The sequence below is a fragment of the Lissotriton helveticus genome, chromosome 8, assembly GCF_964261635.1.
Source record: "Lissotriton helveticus chromosome 8, aLisHel1.1, whole genome shotgun sequence".
In the NCBI taxonomy this organism is placed as follows: domain Eukaryota; kingdom Metazoa; phylum Chordata; class Amphibia; order Caudata; family Salamandridae; genus Lissotriton; species Lissotriton helveticus.
Window position 1 is genome coordinate 1,663,358,449 of NC_136069.1, and position 12,688 is coordinate 1,663,371,136.

The following is a 12,688-nucleotide window of genomic DNA, read 5'->3' on the forward strand; positions in this document are numbered from 1 at the left end:
GTGCTAACTAAAAGGCTAATCACATTCGAAACGCCTACAGAACCACAACAAGGACTATGCAACAATGCAATGGAACTCACACCTCTGAAAACCCAAATAAAAACGTTTAGTAGAGAAACACCAACCTACAATGAAGTAACAAATGAATATGCAAGAAACAGTAATCCTGAAGCAATTGGAACAATTGATAGAACAGCATCCGGCTACTTCATAAACTTCAATGATTCCTCTGAAGACCTCAGTGAATCAAAGACACAGCCATCAACAAAAACCCTTAAAGACAAAGCTAAGGAACTTTTGAAACAACTGAAAGAAACCTATCTGATTTCTCCATGGATTGAATTTTGGGTGTCCTTTGGTGTATTTATCCTCATAGTTTGGCTCATCATGGTACTATGCTTGGGACGCTTCATTGAGGGAAAATATGCAAAAATGGACACAGCAAGCCAGAAAATCAACTTGATCCTCAAGCCACACACGTCTTCACACGTCGAGAAAAGAGAACTTTCTTCAGTCAACTTCACAGCCAATCCAATACCGGGTGGGGTAGCATGGGACAATACTGACTATGAAATTTATGGTCCGGTTGAAATCCTCAAATATCCACACCAAATCAAGATCTCGTTGAGTGACTTTGTAAAACCAAACTCATTTGCTGATGATTGGGACTTTGAAAGTATTAATGACATGATGTCTGACCTAGTGATGTCTGCTAAATTTACCAAACATGATTATTTGCAGGGTTCGTCTAATTATGATAGTATGTACTGCTACAACCACTATGGTAACCATTTTCTACATAAATCTGCACAACCTAGAAATGTTTTAAATTATAATCAATGGGAACATTGTGCAACCCCGCCAAAAGGAAGTTCAAGAACCTTTTATGACAAATATTCATATTTTTCAGGGTTCAATACAAGTAAAGCTGAAACATTTTATTTTAAATTGTCAAATAAGACAGGAACAAAAACCATGCTTACAAACACAAAATTGATATATTCGGACTCATTTTTTGAACAAATGAATACATTTGGTTTTGATTATTGGGACAAAAATGTGGAAGTAAAAAGTGTTTGGGGTACAAGAGAATGGCAAGTTCAGGGTATAGAATCATTGTTTAGAGCCTGCATGATCCCAGAACAAATTATATTCTTGAATGACACTATTCAACAAACTACCTGTCTTGGATTAGCCAAAATCAAAGACTTAAATAAACCGTCTATTCCAAAACCAACAATGAACAGCAATAACTCTGCAGATGAAGAGATAGACGTAAACTATGTATTAAACCAAAACAGAACAAATCCTGATTGGAAACAATGGTTAATCTGGCCCACAGATACTAATAACTGTCAAGACAGATTCCTGAACAAAACACAGGGGTTCACATTGACCAGGCCAGACCCTAGATATTCCCAAAGACAACACCCAGGGATAATCACCACCTACAGTGTGGGCAAACTCTGCCTTCAATGGCTACAAACTTCCACACTGACAGAAATTAAGCAACACCTAACTTTACTTACTGATGGTGCTGACTTGCGTGATTTCATTATGGGACCGCGCAAACAGCGTCAAAAACGCTTCATAGCAGCCTCTATATATGCAGCTTACAACGAGGCCTGGAAGATCACTCAAATTGAGACAGCAGAAAGTATACGGGAAATTGATCGTATTAATTTCGAAAAATCGCTTTCTGTAGTGGACAATGGGTTAATGACTCTGTCCTCCAGAATTTTTTCATTGGACAGCATTGTGTCTTCAGCAATCGACATAATATCGCAAGACTTACTGTTGTTACAACACGGTCAGTCGCAATTGCGTTCTATTATACAGCTTGGATGGACGTTACAAAATCTGCGTTCAGGCTATGTGCCTTGGCGTTTAATCAACACAACGTCACTATTCAATATCTTTAACCTTACTGATAAACAAATCAGTATGGCACAAAAGGGTGCTGATTATACAATCCTGAGCATTGAGAAACTCGAGAGATTACCATTGACAATGTCAGAACGACCTGTCATTGAATGGATAATACATGGGATAATTAATATTCCGATATCTACTTTCAGGTTTCAATACTGCCAAAAATATATACAGGCTGGCATGTACGAAAAATTGGGAAAAGGGTACATTAAGTCAACATGGAACTTGCCCTATTCACATGCATGTGTCAGTAATAAAGGACAGAAAGTGTTCCTTAGTGGCAATAATTGTGCAATGTCACTAAGCGGTACACTTCTGTGTAATGGAATTAGTTTGCATGGAGCCTGTGAAGGGAACTCAAATAACCTTTCATGTCACCAGCTAGGCACACCTGCAACACAGATAGAACCATTCTTTAAAAGACTCTATAACGGGAGTTACATCCTAATTGTGGATCGCAGATGTTGTAGTCTACTGCCCGGGGTTCCTTATCTCATAAGTACGACTGCGAAGGTCATGTGCTGTGGACGCTTATTGTTCCCCAGCTCCTTTCCAGACAGGGAGGCAAGGACATGGCCTAACTTGAAAATTACTTCTATTCGAATTGATACTTTAAGCAGAATGAAAACAGTGCTTCTTCAGACGCCGACCAGGCTCACGTCATCAAAAGAAACGTATGATCTCCTAGTCGCAAGGACGACTGCAGAGATTCACTCATTGTTATCAACTAATTCCCCCATACATTTCGCAGAAATCCTGAATGAAATCTTAAATATTTCTGATACCAGTGGAGTCTCAAATGTATTTAAGACATTGTTTTCAGGGGCATTAACACCATTCAAAGCCATACTGGGTATTTTTCCAGACCTCGTCCATTCGATTTTTGGAGGAGTTCCCCTCATTTTGGGACTAATTGCAGGAATCCTATTCTTGGTCCTTATATTTCGTTATGGCAAACCATGTCACAGACAAAACACCTGTGACAAGGTAAGAAATAATCCGAGCCAATGGATACCGGGACCGGATATCAAAAATCCTGGGACTAACCCGGCTTAGAGACCTGAACATGACTTGGTTTCTTTCATTTCGGCCGATATGGCAAAGATGTGTTTTACCTGTATTAGGGTGCATGCTGTGCGGAGAAGAATGCGTGTTGGACACCTGTCTGACGCTACAATCGGATGCGCCAATGGATGCAGAAACATTGTTGGGTCCGGTAACGGCTCATGCATTGTGCTGCCCTCAACGGCTGCCAATCCTGATGACGGCATTCGTGGAAACTTCACCACTACGATTGAGGGGTAGTGAAGATCAAGATGAAAGCAGCATCGATCAGGTACGACCTTCTGTCAGCAATACTACTCAAAACGTCAATGGAGACAATCATGCACATGAATGCATGGTTACATCTTATTCCGAGTTAGTGGAACTCTCACAGGAAGCTGTTGACAGCTTTTTCAGCAGTCTCAATGATATGATGTTCTCACCAGAGCAGAAATAACGACTCTTGAGCAAGCTAGCACACGGCGTTCCCGACACCTTGAATTTGGCCTTAAACTTTAATAATAAAGTAGCAAGAACAATTTTTTCCTCCAGTTCACGGACAGCAATTTTTTTAGCAGCCCCAAAATATTTTTATAATTTTTTCGGGACACTTATCTTCTGCTTAAAGTAAGAACTATTCTTAAAGAACTAATTTCTATTTAAAAAAAAACAAAAAACTTCATAGACATTAGCTGCCCGCTGGTATGTTCATAAATATTTTTGAACTGTGATGAAGTGGTCTCGAACTTTTCTTCTGTATTAAGAGCCATTTCATGTGTAATTCTCATATTCAATTACTAATAATGTATACATATGCGTGATTAATTTAGCATTATTCTACTGCTTGAGTGCATATAGTACATGTGACTATTTTTTTTCCGTATATTACATAATTTCAAAATGCATTATGTGTATTTTGGGGTGGTAAGGTATACACGATACTCTACAGTATGTTTTACTATGCCTAGATTCGTAAATATGGCCATAGTTAGCGTGGAGTGGGTGTGATGTATTCCTATAGGTTCTGTATAAATCCCCCTATTCCTGACCCTATTCTGGTTAACAAATTAACTAGCAGCCATCCCATGATGCAGAAACCGTTATCTGATTAAGCCAGACCACGGCACAGGAGCGCGTTACCTGATTAGGTCATAACGCTTGCCATATAATTAGGTAAGCAATATTCCTCCAGCCCCTGATAAGGCATACGGAGTTCTCAAAACAAATCAAACCTATGACAACCTGGGAAAATCCCTGCGGCCATGGTTTTGATTTCTCAAAGAACTTCAGTAAAAGAATGTGCTAACGACCAGCTCGTATGACATCCTTATTGACGTATCTATGTCCATCCTTACATCAATCTCGGCACCTTACAGGTATAAATATTACCGACATTGCCTTAAGCAAACACACGCGGTGGTGACGAGATCGGAGAAGCGAGACTTGCCGAAGCCCAGCAGAGAGCGAAGCCCACTGGCGCTGCCCCGCCTTCCTGACGCGCTGAGAACGAGACGCTGCCTTTCTCCTGCCGAGAAATCCAGCTCCGGCGCTTCCGAGCAGCCCTTGCAGGCAGCTTGGAATATCGAGACCACAGACGAGAGATACCATCCCTCAACCATCCTAGATCTCAGGTACAGAACTGAATAACCCCTTGCAGAGAATTCTTGAGTCAGTCACTTGGCAAAACAAACTTAACTCAAAACTGCTACTTTCTACTCCAGCCCACGTATTAGGCTTAGGTCAGGTACACCGGGGTAGGCGTGGTTAGAAGCACCAGTTTAGTACGATTAGTCGAATGTATATGTATATGTATATATTCTATCCATTTTAAATAGCATATGGCTTAGAAACCATATCAATGCTTTTACAGTATTATTTCATAATTCTGCTTTTATTGTATGCACTTTACTTAACCATAAGTATTGCGATAATATCGATCCATTTCTCTTGTACGAGAAAAGAGACTGATCAACAAACAACATCTTTTATTGAACACGCCCGTCTCTTCCTTTTCTCTACAAACTGGTGAAACTAAGAATGCACGTACTGACTGAGTAAAATAAGTTGTCTTTTGTTTTCACACGACTCTAGAGATACACTCTTGATTAGGGGAGAGCAAAGTTGTCATGTTCTATGGTTGTCAGAAACTAAATCCCTTCTTGTCTATCCAGGGAGGTTCAACTCCTCCTTGCCTATTCGAGAAAGTTTCTAGTGAACTCTGAGCTAGCTGGCAAACCCAAAACTTTAAGTCTAATATCGACAGTAGAAGACCTAGTTAACGTCTGGTCTAGGTCTATACTATTGGAGGTATTATTCGAATGCGCAGAGCCTATTGGGATAATAGGAACTACACTACAAGAACACCTTGATTGCACTGGTGGACTGGGATGGGGCTGTGTCCCCTGAGAACTGCTTATGCCACGACATGGAGTCCACCCTGTCCCATGCCAATGATGCGTCGAATTCCTTGGCTTTCCTGAAATTGACATCATACTCCAACCACGCATCCCCCGTGTATTGATCGCTCCACCCCACAATCCTGCTCTGGTAGCAAACCATTGCTGCCTGCACATTAGGGGGCCGTTCGGCCGTGATAGCCATAAAGACAGAAAAGGCCCTGATCCAATTCTTTAAAGTCTCCTCTACCCTGAACCTGGAGCACTGTGCCCTCCATTCGCTCGGATGCATCCATTCTTTCAATAGTTTGGCCTGCTCCATTTCCCTATTATCTAGTAACAAAGAGAAAATGTAGACATATTTTCCCGCCCAAATCAATTCCTTCACTGCCTGGGACACATGTTGTGCCAAATTTTCACTCCTAGATGGCGCTGAGCCATCTCCTAAGAGAGGCAGCGCCACCTCCTTACCATTTACGGGCACCTGGGCCAGTAGACCACCATCTCCATTCTGTTGGGCGGGACTGGAACCTGTAAGTGAAGAAGATGAGGGCACCGTAGCACTGTCGGCCACCGTTGCAGCTTTAATCTTTTCTACCAACTTCGCCGCTTCTGCCGCATGATCTGATGAAGCAAGAAACACTCCCCCCTTTTGCAGCCAAGGCAATAAAGCCGTTATCTGTGATACCAACTAGACAGGTACCGGATCCAGGTTACCGGCTGGCACCTCAGGGACCCCTGTGGGCACGCCCGTTGGCACTGGTATGTTAGGCAAGGGAGCGGGTGTCGGCGGCAGACCCGGGCCCGGTATCGGTACCACGGGCGAGGGTGTAGGCCCCGCGGGTGGGAGTGCCGGTGGCATGGAAGGGGCCGGGGCCACGGGCGCCGGACTTATCGGCCACGGTGCAAGAGGGACCGGTACCACAGGTATGGGTGTGATAGGGACCGTATCTACAGGTACAGGGGCTGGGGAACTGTACCTGGGCTTCTTGGCTTTAGATCTCTTTGGTGGGGGAGCGAAATCCCCCCTTGGCAAGGGTGCCGATCTCTGCCGCACAGGCCTGGCAGATGTGCCTGGGGATCAGCAAACCTCTCATTAATGCGGGCTTCCAATTCATCAACTTTCCCCAACTTCTTATTAATTTCACCCATTTCACGCATCATGGCCCGCATCATAACCTCCATGCTGGACCCCTTAACTCCTTTTTGTCCAGGCATACTTGCGAACCACTGCCCTACACTCCTAGTGTTACCACGTTTGTACCTTCACCTGATGGAGGATCCACGGGGGGCTACAAGCACCATGCAACAGTAACCGCAACGCCCCGGCTTCTCCGGTTTGTCAGGGGAGAGTAAACTCTAACATAGACCCGCCCGGCGGCTACCAGCAGCAATGAAATGCAAACCCCCCGCTCTCCTCTTACCGATCAATCCCGCTTGTCTCTCGAGACGCTTCCCCCTTTTCGGAATGTTCCCCGTGGCAGGTGCCGACTCTGCGGAAGAACGCCGGTCCGGACACTGCTGCCGCACACCGCCCTAGTCCGCGCCGTTCCTGATCAGCACCTAAAAGGAGAAAAGAAAGGGTAAATAAAACAAGAAGCCCCGAGCGCGGGACACGACCGGTGTGTGGGAGCGTCCAGGCAACAAGGGGGTCACCTGGGCGCTCCCCGCTTCTTTGTCCTCGAGGGGCCCAAGGGGGGGGGCGGCCACGCCCCCCCCACCCAGCCCCCTCAGCAACCCGCCCCCCCCGACCCGGATGTCGCTAAATACCATCCGGGTCAGGGAGGGCGCCAACCAATCGGTGGTAGGGCGCGCCCCGGAGGACACGCCCCACCACCGAGGGGTACAGGAGGAGGGGGCAATCGCCGCACCGCCATGCGGGCGGGGGGGCCAGGGGCCCCCCTTTTCATATACTTCATACCAGTGATGTACTAAAATGCAAAAAGGGACAATACAATACATATTAATTGTGGTCCAAAATAATTGTGCTATATACAAAAATTCCAACAAACCACCCAATGGACGGTCAAATATCCTGATTAAAACGTAGTGAGATCTGCATACTTGACACAAAATAGAGTCTCCAGACACATTCCAAGTGTTGCTACTTACTCATACATTCACAAAATAACAGTCATCTATATTTCATCTTTGGCTAACACCTACTACCTACATGCTGTTAATTTATCCAGATTTCGACTATTGCTTTTAATGTGCTCTAACCCAAAACTAGAAGATTGTGTATCTGTGGGGACACCTCATATTTTTTATATGATATTAATGGGGTTCCTTAAGCCCAACGTTCTCACCAGGTCCATCAATCTACAATGTTAAGTCTAAACATTCCAATTCTGTTACTTGAATGGAATTACACCCACAACTGGGTGGCTGATGTCTCTATGCCTTATTATAAGGGATATAAAGGAACTATTCAGTCATATTCTATTTACATCATTGGACATGACTAGAGTTCTCCTCTATGGATGCTTCAAAGTCACCTATATCTCATATTAGGTTAAATAAGTATCCAGAGGTAGCAAAAACATACCTATTCCAAATGTGTTCCTGATTATGATTTAAGTCAGTTACAATCACCATGGGAAAACGGGTAGTACTTCGGTGATTCGGCGGGTTTCAGTTATTACCTAGATACACATAAGTATGCGATATATTACCAAAGGAGCCTCTCACCTTTATCCCAGTAACTCAACTCTAGTAACACTAACCTTCTTCCTGTATGTTGTTTTTGTCATGTACTAGCCATGTAGACGTTAAAACAATATAATGACATGACAGATAATTTCCTGTATGTCTATTCAATACGAGGGCCAGGTACACACTGTCCATTCTAAAGGAAAAGAGATGGAAAAACGGGGAGGGAAAACAAACAAAGGAGGAAAAGGACACAAAAATCATGAATTGAAAAGGGTCCTATTTGTAAGTTTGTACAACTAGACTGAAACTCTATTTTCCCCCAATGGCTTAAAGACTAATGTTGTTACCGAAAGGAAAGTCCCTCTATATATGCAAAAATGGGTTGATAGTCAAGAGGATCCAGGGAAGCCGCACTCACTAATTTCTTACAGACTTCTCAAGGACGCAGTCCGATACTGATCTAACAGATATTAAAGACAGAACACAGGGAGGATATCCCTGATTAAGTATCTAATGAGTGTAGTGATTCGAGCTCCAAAACAAGTCCACCGCAATTGCACAAACCAAATCAATAGCCACGTTCTTACCTCTATCAATCTGGCTTATTTAAAAACTCGCGGTACAAAAGGGGGTGGTGATGGACGGAGCATCTGAACCAATCAAACACTCACACCCAGTCAAAAGATCTGGGTTTGATCCATCACCGTTCTTTAGCCCACTCTGCCACTCCAGTTCAGACATGGCTATATGCAAATCAGTCTGACCCTGTGCCTCATGGGAACAGTCCAGCCCGAACTGCCAAGCCATGCCTTCCCTGGACCGGAAACAAGCTTCCGAGGACCGGTTGCTGGCATTCCAGCCGTCTTCAGCCCGGCTTGCTTGAATCCAGTGGCAAAGTGAGCAAGGGACTCACGTCTGGCCATACCATGCCACACTTATGGCGGCCAAAAGCAGTAAAAAAGGGGGTGGTGATGGACGGAGCATCTTAACCAATCAAACACTCACACCCAGTCAAAAGATTCTGTCCATCAACTGTGTTTTTTGCAATTTTCACCCCGAGTGTGCTGGGTATGCTCAGACGTGAGTCCCAGGCTCTCCACACCACTGGAGTCAAGCTATCCAGGCTGATGAAGGCTGATAGCCAGAAACCGGTCCTTGGATGCTTGATTCCGGTCTGGGAAAGACATGGCTTGGTAGTTCGGACTGGACTGTTCCCATGAGGCTCAGGGTCAGAGCTGATTTGCATATAGCCAGTGTCCAACCCAGGGTGGTGTGGAGTGCAAAAAAACGATGGATTTAGGCCCAGATGTTTGTACTGGGTGGAATGTATGACATTGTTCTACATTCTGTCCATCAACTGTGTTTTTTGTAATTTTCACCTCCTTATTTAAAAACTCGGCAGAGATTCACTCAAATATAGTTATCTTGCAGCTTGTCAGGACAACCAACAAATAGCGATCTAACAGATATAAAACACAAGACACAGGGAAATACCCTGGTTAATTTTGTAATGGCAGCCGAAATTGAAGCTCAATATTGAGTCAAACGCAATAGTGGATGGGGTGTCCAAGGCCACGGTCTTACCTATGATAGTCTGATTTCTTATTTGATTCGACCGAACGCCGTTCCGATACGGTAGCTTCCTCCACAGAAACGCGGTACACAAACACTGCGCTTTAAATAGTTTGACCTACCTGAAGGTTGTCACAAGCTCCACCCATATTCGTGTATAGTCGAGCTTTGCTCGATCTACCCCCCAAATAGCTCTCATGATTTACAATTACACGACCAGCGGCCAACACTAAACAGGGACCCGCTAACTGCTCATACCAGGGTGAGTGCGAACTTAGTGTCTATTAGTTGGATGGTTCACAATCCAACAGCAATGAAATCATTGAGTTGCCTGGATAGAAACGCATGAAGCGGTATGGATTATGCCTCACCACACGCTTCTTCTTTTTAATTTAATCAACAGATTCGAATCCTTCTGAAGCCTGTAACAATTGGTGATTCACAATTTCACGACCAGCGGCCATGACTAAATAGGGACCCACTAACTTCTCATACCAGGGTGAGTGTGAACTTAGTACCTATTAGTTGGATGGTTCACAATCCAACAGCAATGAAATCATTGAGTTGCCTTGCTAGAAACGCATGAAGTGGTATGGATTATGTCTTACCATACGCTTCCTCTTTTTAATTTAACGAACAGATTCAAATCCTTTTGAAGCCTGCCTTAATTGGTGATTTTTCTACATATATTTCCCGGGTCCAATCTACCAAGGGACCCCTAGGTGAGTTCAGAAATTGTCATGGCCTCACTACAATTCAATTCATTTATTAACTCCACGGAAATCCTTTCCTGATGGTCTATATTCTTTTGACCAACAGGCGCCATAAGGGTCGAAACAACGACGATATTAAGACCATCGGACCAGCACAAAATATTCAGTTAACCAAGGCCGACTGAAGTGGCATACTGAATTAATTATAATTAAATACTGATACTGGCCTTTAGATTGTTTCCTTCTCTTCCTACCCCCTCCCTTACTAACACTTGTATATAAATTAACTTTTTCCATGTCACTAGTGCACTATACGTCACTATGTACTCACTGTATTTATAAGCGCCGTTTTATACAAAGTAATTTTTGATTCCTTGATTAATCTTCATGTATTATAAACAGGGTGTTTATGAATGAAAACAATTCATGGATTAAAAATATATCGTTACCCTGTTCCTTTTGGTTTGGATATGCATTTTGACTATGTTTTCAGTGGAGTATTGTTAAAGTAACCTATGATTATTCAAAAATTCAGAGGGATTTATTCACATTTTGAAGCAATCAGGTTACATACCCGACAGAACCATTGTATATATTAAGCTTTATTGCCCAGGTTCTGAGGGATACTGGGTTACCCCATAGCGTTTTTACAATACGGAGTTTTTAAATAAGCCAGATTGATAGAGGTAAGAACATGGCTATTGATTTGGTTTGTGCAATTGGGGTGGACTTGTTTTGGAGCTCGAATCACTACACTCATTAGATACTTAATTAGGGGTATCTTCCCTGTGTTCTGTCTTTAATATCTGTTAGATCAGTATCGGAGTGGGGCCTTGAGAATTCTGTAAGAAATTAGTGAGTGCGGCTTCCCTGGATCCTCTTGGCTATCAACCCATTTTTGCATATATAGAGGGACTTTCCTTTCGGTAAGAACATTAGTCTTTAAGCCATGGGGGAAAATAGAGTTTCAGTCTAGTAGTACAAACTTATAAATAGGACCCTTTTCAATTCATGATTTTCGTGTCTTTTTCCTCCTTTGTTTGTTTTCCCTCCCCGTTTTTCCATCTCTTTTCCTTTAGAACGGACAGTGTGTACCTGGCCCTCGTATTGAATAGACATACGGGAAATTATCTGTCATGTCATAATCTTGTTTTAACGTCTACATGGCTAGTACATGACAAAAACAACATACAGGAAGAAGGTTAGTGTTACTAGAGTTGAGTTACTGTGATAAAGGTGAGAGGCTCCTTTGGTAATATATCTCATACTTATGTGTATCTAGGTAATAACTTGAACCCGGCGAATCACCGAAGTACTACCCGTTTTCCCATGGTGATTGTAACTGACTTAAATCACTATCAGGAAGACATTTGGAATAGGTATGTTTTTGCTACCTCTGGATACTTATTTAACCTAATATGAGATATAGGTGACTTTGAAGCATCCATAGAGGAGACCTCTAGTCATGTCCAATTATGTGAATAGAATATGACTGAATAATTCCTTTATATCCCTTATATTAAGGCAGAGACATCAGCCACCCAGTTGTGGATGTAATTCCATTCAAGCAACAGAATTGGAATGTTTAGACTTAACTTTGTAGATTGATGAACCTGGAGAGAATGTTGTGCTTAAGGAACCCCATTAATATCATATAAAACATATGAGCTGTCTCCACAGATACACAATCTTCTAGTGTTGGGTTGGAGCACATTAAAAGCAATAGTCGAAATCTGGATAACTTAACCGCATGTAGGTAGTGGGTGTCAGCCAAGGATGAAATATTTTATGACTGTTATTTTGTGAATGTATGAGTAAGTAGCAACACTTGGAATGTGTCTGGAGACTCTGTTTTGTGTCAGGTATGCAGATCTCACTGCGTTTTAATCAGGATATTTGACCGTCCATTGGGCGGTTTGTTTGAATTTTTGTATATTGCACAATTATTTTGGACCACAATTAATATGTATTGTATTGTCCCTTTTTGCATTTTAGTACATCACTCGTATGAAGTATATGCCCTGAGGAAGGCTTTGCCGAAACGCGTTGGTGTTTTACATCTGTAACCAGTGCTTTCCAGATTAAACACATATGTTTAGATACATTTGTGATGGGTCAACTATATTCTTTAGGGGTATTTTGTTCCAGGTTTTGTCTCCCAACCCTTTTCACCTTCCGGGGTTGTTGCCTTGCTAGAAACGCATGAAGCGGTATGGATTATGTCTTACCATACGCTTCCTCTTTTTAATTTAACCAACAGATTCAAAACCTTCTGAAGCCTGCCTAAATTGGTGATTTTTCTACATACATTTCCCGGGTCCAATCTACCAAGGGACCCCTAGTTGAGTTCAGAAATTGTCATGGCCTCACTACAAT